Source organism: Amaranthus tricolor, chromosome 9, assembly GCF_026212465.1.
Source record: "Amaranthus tricolor cultivar Red isolate AtriRed21 chromosome 9, ASM2621246v1, whole genome shotgun sequence".
Lineage (NCBI taxonomy): Eukaryota > Viridiplantae > Streptophyta > Magnoliopsida > Caryophyllales > Amaranthaceae > Amaranthus > Amaranthus tricolor.
Genome location: NC_080055.1, coordinates 15,731,444 through 15,738,968, shown reverse-complemented (window position 1 = coordinate 15,738,968; position 7,525 = coordinate 15,731,444). Strand labels below are relative to the sequence as shown.

Below are 7,525 nucleotides of genomic sequence, written 5' to 3'. Positions count from 1 at the left end.
GTAAGAAAAGAAGGAATTGAAGGAGACTTCCACACCTATTCAGGTAGAAGTGAAACCTCTTCCCACTAATTTGGAGTATGTTTTTCTTGGTGATGATTCTACATACCCTATTATTGTTGGTAGTGAACTCAATAGAAGTGATGTGGACCGATTGGTCAACTTGGTTAAAAAGCATCGAAAAGCCATCGGGTACAAAATTGACGATATTAAAGGTATCAATCCATCTATTTTCACACACCGTATTAATGTGGAACCTGATGACACTTCTTCTATAGAGGTACAGAGGAGACTCAATCCCAATATGAAGGAGGTTGTGAAGAAGGAAGTTCTTAAGTTGCTAAATGCTAGGATTATCTACCCTATCTCTGATAGTAAGTGGGTATCCCTAGTACAGGTTGTCCCTAAAAAGAGATGTGTGACTGTTCTTGAAAATGAGAAAAATGAATTGACCCCAACTTGAACAGTCACAAGGTGGCGTGTGTGTATTGATTATAGGAAGTTGAACAAAGCCACCCAAAAAGACCACCACCCTATTCCGTTCATAGACCAAATGCTGGAAAGGTTGGCAATACACTCCCGTTTTGGATGGATACTCGAGATTCTTTCAGATTCCTGTTCATTCGGATGATAGGGAGATGACTACCTTTACATGTCCCTATGGTATCTTAGCGTATCGGAGGATGCCATTTAGATTATCTAATCCTCTCGCTACCTTCCAGCGCTACATGAAAAGCATATTTGCTTAGTATATTGAGCATTGCATGAAAGTTTTTATGGACGACTTCTCCGTGTATGGAAATTCTTTCGATGATTGCTTAGCCAATCTGGAGAAAGTACTTGCTAGATGCGAGGAAGAACTTGGTTCTGAACTAGGAAAAGTGTCATTTTACGGTACAACAAGGTATAGTCTTGGGTTATTTGGTGTCTAGTAGAGGTATTGAGTTTGATAAGGATAAAGTCGAGGTTATCGATAATCTACCCCCTCCAATGATTGTGAAGGGAATTCGTAGTTTTCTTGGGCATGCAAGTTTTTATAGGAGGTTCATACCGGACTTTTCTAAGATTGCACAACCTTTGACTGAGCTTTTGGCTAATGATATACCCTTTGTGTTTTCAGATGATTGTTTGGCTGCTTTTGAGAAATTAAAAATGACACTTATATCTACACTAGTGATCCAACCTCCCGATTGGAACCTGCCCTTCGAGTTGATGTGTGATGCTAGTGACTATGCTGTAGGGCTAGTGTTAGGGTAGCGTAAGGATGATAAGTTGCATGGCATATGCTATGAAAGTAAGACCTGTAATGAGGCACAAGTAAATTATACCACCAGCAAGAAAGAGCTCCTAGCAGTGGTTTATGCTTTAGAGAAGTTTAGATCTTATCACATAGGATCTAAGATTATTGTTTATACTGACCACTCTGCTCTTAAATTTCTTTTTAATAAGAAGGATGCTAAAGCCCGACTAATCTTATGGATTTTATTCCTCCAAGAATTTGATTTGCAGATTGTTGATATGAAGGGAGCAAAGAATTCAGTGGATGATCATCTTTCCAAACTTGTGTTGGATTTTATTCCTCCAATGATGATTCCTTTCCTGATGATCAGCTGATGGTTCTCGCAGATTCTGATGAGTCTCCTTGGTTCGCCGAGATAGCGAACTACCTAGCTAGTGGTGTGCAACCCTCTGGGTTGAATGCATACCAAAAGAAGAATTTCTACCATAACATCCACTACTACTTTTTAAATGACCTGATGTGGTTCAGGGCATGTGCAGATGACATTCTCCGCCGTTGCATACCTAAAGTGGAGGTACATTCTATCATTAGGCATTTTGATGATCTACCTTGCGGTGGACATGCTGCCTCTTCTACGACCTCTACTAAGATTTTGCAATGTAGATTCTATTGGCCCACTCTTTTTAGACATGTGTAGGCATATGTTAAGATGTGTGAACATTGTCAAAGAGTCAGAAATTTGCCCAAGTTTAATGCCCAATGCATCCCATTGTTGAGGACTAGCAAAAATTAAGCATGGGGGATTTTGATAAGTGCAATTAGTTGCACTTATTGTGATCATTTATATGCTCTTTTTTGGCTGATTAGTGGTGTTTTAGGGTCATTTTTAACTTATTTGCTCCAACTGATATTCGATGGCCAATTTGTGGGAAAATGAGTTAATTATGACAAATTTGAGTTATTCTTGTGGATTTTATGGCTAATAATGTTTACAGGACATCAAGAAAGGATCAAGCCCTTGAATTCATTAAACCTTTCGAAGTAAAGATCGAAATATTAAGTTTTGCAAGCACATTTCGTCTCTAGAGCTAAAAGCTGAGTCGGCTGAGGAGTGCTCAAAGACCTCAATGACTAGGCGGATATCAAAGAAAAGAACAATGAATTCCAGTGGCAAAAGCCGACTCGGCTTCAATGAGAATAAGTGCCCACCATGTCGGCTTTGGGGATGATAGGATGACAGCCGATTCGGCGGTGAGTGCTGACAAAATGTGTTTTTTTCAATAGTTTAAGCTGACTCGGCGGTTGTCTCAAGTTCATGGTAGCCGACTCGACGGATGGTCAATTCAGCAGCACGTGACTTTTTGCGGCAGTTTTTCATTAAACTTTAGGTTAATTTTCCTTAGTGATATAAATAGGCCCTAAAAACTGATTAGGGTTTCATCTCATTTTCCATCATCTCTTAGACTACTTTTACTCCATTCTTATTATTTTTGCTTTTGAATTCATCCTTTAACTTTAGTTCTTCAATAAGTCTACCACTAATCATTCCTTGAAGCATTGTAAGTTTATTTTAGTATAAATTTCCTTTGCTTTAAATCTATCATATTAGTTTAATCTTGCATTAGGGAAATTTTGTTATTATCATTAATCACCCTTTAATAATAATTAGTTTTGTTCCTCGTTTATTGCTCTTTAATTCAATCGTTGTGTTCTTTGGCATTTAATTATTGCTTCTCTTGCAATTGTCATTATTATCATACTTATTCATGTTCAGTATCATCATAGGGTTTGTATTCAATACTTTCACCATGAATAGTTAGTAGATCCATTTTCTAAGGTTAAGGTTTGAACCTACGATTCAAGTATGATCAGATTATTAAAAGTGTCTATGAAATTAGGATTAAAGTGATTAAATTGCGCTAATAACCCTAAATTAAACATGCTTTGTTGGACTAATCAATAAAACTAGCGTGTGAGATTAGGATCAACGTTGCTTAAGGGTAAATTTTAGTTAAATTCTTATTAATTCGTTCAATAAAACTAGCGTGTGAGAATCGAATTAGTAGGGTGTAAATCTAATATTTGATAAAAAGATAGCAACAATTTTTCATGCAGCATTTTGTGTGAGGAAGCAACATCTTCTACCTTTTCAGGTAATAGGGGTTCCTGCATATCATTGAAATGATGTCACGCGCTCTCTCTTTTTTCCAATCTAGTTTTCCGCTTGGGCCTTGTGTAAGCTTCAATCTGCAGATTGAAATAAGATTCCTTCCTTTACAATTTTCTAGGAGGACTCGCATGTTACTGAACATTATTGATATTCCTAGTGCCAATATAGAAACCTTTCACATGTCTACTCACATTTGCACAAACTTTCTTCAACTGACTATGATCCTGACGAGACGATGGAAACCTAAACCTCGGCTCATCAACTTTGTTGGAAGACTGCATATAAATAAAAAACATTGATAAGGAAATTATTCTATTAAGGTACATGACACAAAGCATACCAAACACTTGCAAAGAATACAGAAAAGACAACTCAGAAAGTACAGGAACCCCAGTTTCTGTTAGAAGTATTGTAAGCATTCCTCCTTTTTTATGTAATTCAGTTGTGACTCTCATATGAAGCACCCTCTCCCTCAAAGAAAAATAAATTTATAGGAAAACATCAAATTGTTTAATGCTTAATCTAGTTGTCTCAATGACAAACCAACACAACATCGAATAAAACAATGGTGAAAAGATCTGAAATCATTCAGGCTAAAGAACAATTACACAAAGATCTAGAGGAAGCAAGCTAAAATGCTAAATACCAGCTACGTCAATAAACTCAAACCTACGTTACTCGGACTCTTCATGTTGTTTTTCGTACCCGTGTCTGATTCTTGATGCTCGGATATTGGTATGGCACTTACACACTTCAACTTTGGAGTAAAATTGAATGTTTACACGTATTCGACACTTGAGCACGTACCAATATCCGACATCAGTACCCGATTCCAAGTAACATAGACTCAAAAAACATACGATTAATATATCAATGAACAATGTGTTAGCATAATATACCTTTCCAATCACAGTCCATTGGCCATCCTGCCAGCAAAGCCTTGCTTTAGCATTAAACTTATTCACTGTAAGTTCGACAACCCAGAGATAATTGCATCCTAACACCTCCAAAATTGTGGCTATTTTCCATGAAAAGTTATGGAAAACCTCAATCACATCCCCAGCTATCCAATGTTGTAACAAGTCGACTGGAGGAGGGCAAGGCCTTATTGACTTCCAGGCACTCTTTCAACAATTGGTTTCCCCCAAAGCTCCATATCTCCATCATACTTAACAACGTAGATGCGGCCATTGCCATCAATTATCTCGGCACAACGCCAAAATCCTGATGGTACCTCATTTCGGGTCAATACCTCCACTTTAGCACCTTTTTTGAAGCTCATTAAATCAAGCCTTTTCTACACTTAAAATCCAATCACAAAGACCTGTTATATTTGGATGACCAAATTTCAGCATCAAAAGATAAGATCAATAGAGATTCAATTACTAAAATCAGATTAACAAGAAAACTTACAATATTAACAAGATGTAAAATATATAAATGGAATCAATATTAAATTGATATTATAGGGATATTATTGAATCAACTAAAAAAATTTAAATTCATATTGAAGTTCATGACAGGAAATATATGCTTCTATATATTTCAATTGTGCAAGGAAACTTAAATGCAAAACAATAGTGAGAAGATGTAACACATATAAGTGGAATCAATATAAAAATATTACAACAAAGATTATGAGTTGGCAATTTCCAAAAATAATCCTTTTTTCTTAACGGTTCAACATTAAAACTCAAATAAATAAATTAATTTAGAAGTGAAACCTGAAAAAGATCACAATGAATTATATATATGTATTTATTTATTTTAAAAAAGAAACAATCATTACTATACGTAGCATTAATAAACAAAAGAATCAAAAGTTCTTAAAAACAGATTGAAGCAAATCAAGAATAAAGTAAAACTACTAACAGAAATCCTTAATCTTCGATCAAACAAATATAAGCTAAAAAACCCAGAAAATCCAATAGCATTAGTGTAATGGGAAATTAGGCTTGTGTCACGTGATAGGTATATGAGCTATTAAGAACATTGATTAATTAGTTAATATGTTAGTTTGTTAGAGTCTTTGTCGGGAAAATTAGTTACAACTAAATTATATATACCCCCTTAGTCTTGTATTCCTGATTTTCATGAAACAAAGATACAACATTTGTTTTCTTCTACTCACTGTCTCTCAATCATCCCTATTCTCTTCTGTTCTTCTTCTCTTCTTCTTCTGCCTTCTGCATCTCCTTCCCTCTCCCTCGTCTTGCTGTCCTTTCCCATGTTTCTTGCTTTCAAGAACGTTAATAGTAGTTGACACAAATCATTGTTACAATTAGTAATAATCTAAATAATGTAAATAATATAAATGTATAAAACTAAACAAACAAAATTAGAAAGATGATTAATTGAATAAAAAAAACATAAAGAAGGATAATTAAAAGAATAACAACTCAAATTTAAAAGAAAAATTACCTGATCTTTGTATTAATTTTTAAAAAAGTATACATTATTATGTGTTAATGTTGTAGTTTGGTAAAGAAGAATGAATGGAATTGAGGGGTGTTTGAGTTTTTGTTTGTTTGCTGTGGGAGAAGTTTGTGGGTTTTCCTTTTTTCTTTAATATTTTTGTTGTGAAGAGAAAAATAAATTGGAGTAAAACGTTTTATATGAATGAAATAACTAATAAAATACTACTCCTATTTCAAGAAAAATAAATATAAATAATAAATAAAAGAAATGAGAATATACTTATTACTTTTTAAATGGGGCATAGAATTTGTTTTTTTCTTTTAAATGTGTTAAAAATGTTAGTATTTTTTTAAGAGGGAAATTTGGTTTGTATGACAAGTTTACATTTTACAATTGCTTAAGAATAGCTTGTTAATAGGCATGGCCACGGGACGGGTTACCCGGAACCGAATCCGGAACCGGAACCATTTGCGACAGGTTCCGAACCGGCCCGAACCGCGGAACCGTGAAACCGCCGGAAAAAAACTTCATGAACCAGACCTAAAAACCGCGGTTTGGAACAGGAACCGGTCCGGGTGAACCGGTCCAACGGTTCCATGGAACCGGAACCGGGACCGGTCCGGTTGAAACGGTCCAACGGTTCCATGGAACCGGAACCGGGACCGGTCCGGGTGAACCGGCCCACCGGTTCCATGGAACCGGAACCGTGAAAAACTAGCCGTTGCAATTTTTTTTATAAATACCCACCACTTTCAATCATTTTCATTCACAACTCATCTCTTCTCCTACTCTCTCTACTTACTCTCTCCACTTAATTCTTTTATTACGCAATTATTCTCTTAATTACATAATTAGTCTTTTAATTATATCTTAATTAGTTAATTACATAATTAGTCTATTAATTATTTATTTATTTCTTAATTCTATTATTATTTCAATATTATCAATCATGTCTTCATTTTTGAAAAAAGCCTCAAAAAAAAGTTACTAAAGTGGCAAAATCATTGGGAGGTTCCAGCTCCTCCAAAAGAAAGGTCACTTCTACTTCGTCGGTATCAACAACACCTTCTATTAGTAATTATAATTATGAACCAAATTATCCAGAAGGGTACGACCCAGAATTACATAATTATGCAGAAGAAGTGGAAAGAGAAATACAAATTAATGAAGAAGAAGAACAAGAAGAGGAACCAACGACCCCTATTGGGATACATATATCTCGACAGTCATCAACAAGATCACATGAAGAACAAGGAGAACAACAACAACAAAGACAAGCTCGTGGTAAACGAGTCAATTTCCAAACTATCGGTTAGTTTTATAATTTTATTCTTCAAATTAATTAAATTTTAAATTATTTATTTATTTAATTATAGTTTTATAATTTTAAATTATTTATTTAGATGAAGATGAACCAGTAAGACAACCTTTTCCGGCAACGCCACCTCCTAGTGGTAGAGCTGTTTCGCATGTGTGGTCGTATTTCACAAAAGAACCAACCGAAAATCCAGATATTTTCTTATGCACTTGTCAAATTTGTGAAAGTCAAGGAGTAAAGCCCTTAGTTTCATACAATTTCTCCAGAGGTAAATACTTTTTAAGTTTTTTATACATACATTATATATTCATATTTTCTAAAAATTTATTTATTGTGTTTTGTGAATACGTGTTAGGTGGTGGTACGGGATCTTTTTACAAAC

The 7,525-nt window shown here is 35.0% G+C and overlaps 1 long non-coding RNA gene across 3 annotated transcripts; it reads right to left on the bottom strand.

Moving 5' to 3' along the window:
• Nucleotides 1–2,724: 2,724 nt before the first annotated feature.
• Nucleotides 2,725–5,962, bottom strand: LOC130824018 (uncharacterized). 3 transcript variants are annotated; one of them, XR_009046665.1, is made up of 4 exons: nt 5,829–5,962; nt 5,539–5,644; nt 4,307–4,731; nt 2,725–3,682 (listed from the first exon to the last, which is right to left on the bottom strand). It is a non-coding gene; the product is annotated as an uncharacterized LOC130824018 (long non-coding RNA). The 3 variants fall into 3 exon arrangements; XR_009046664.1 differs by lacking the exon at nt 5,829–5,962 and having other exon boundaries at nt 5,474–5,779; XR_009046663.1 differs by lacking the exon at nt 5,829–5,962 and having other exon boundaries at nt 5,539–5,779.
• Nucleotides 5,963–7,525: the final 1,563 nt, after the last annotated feature.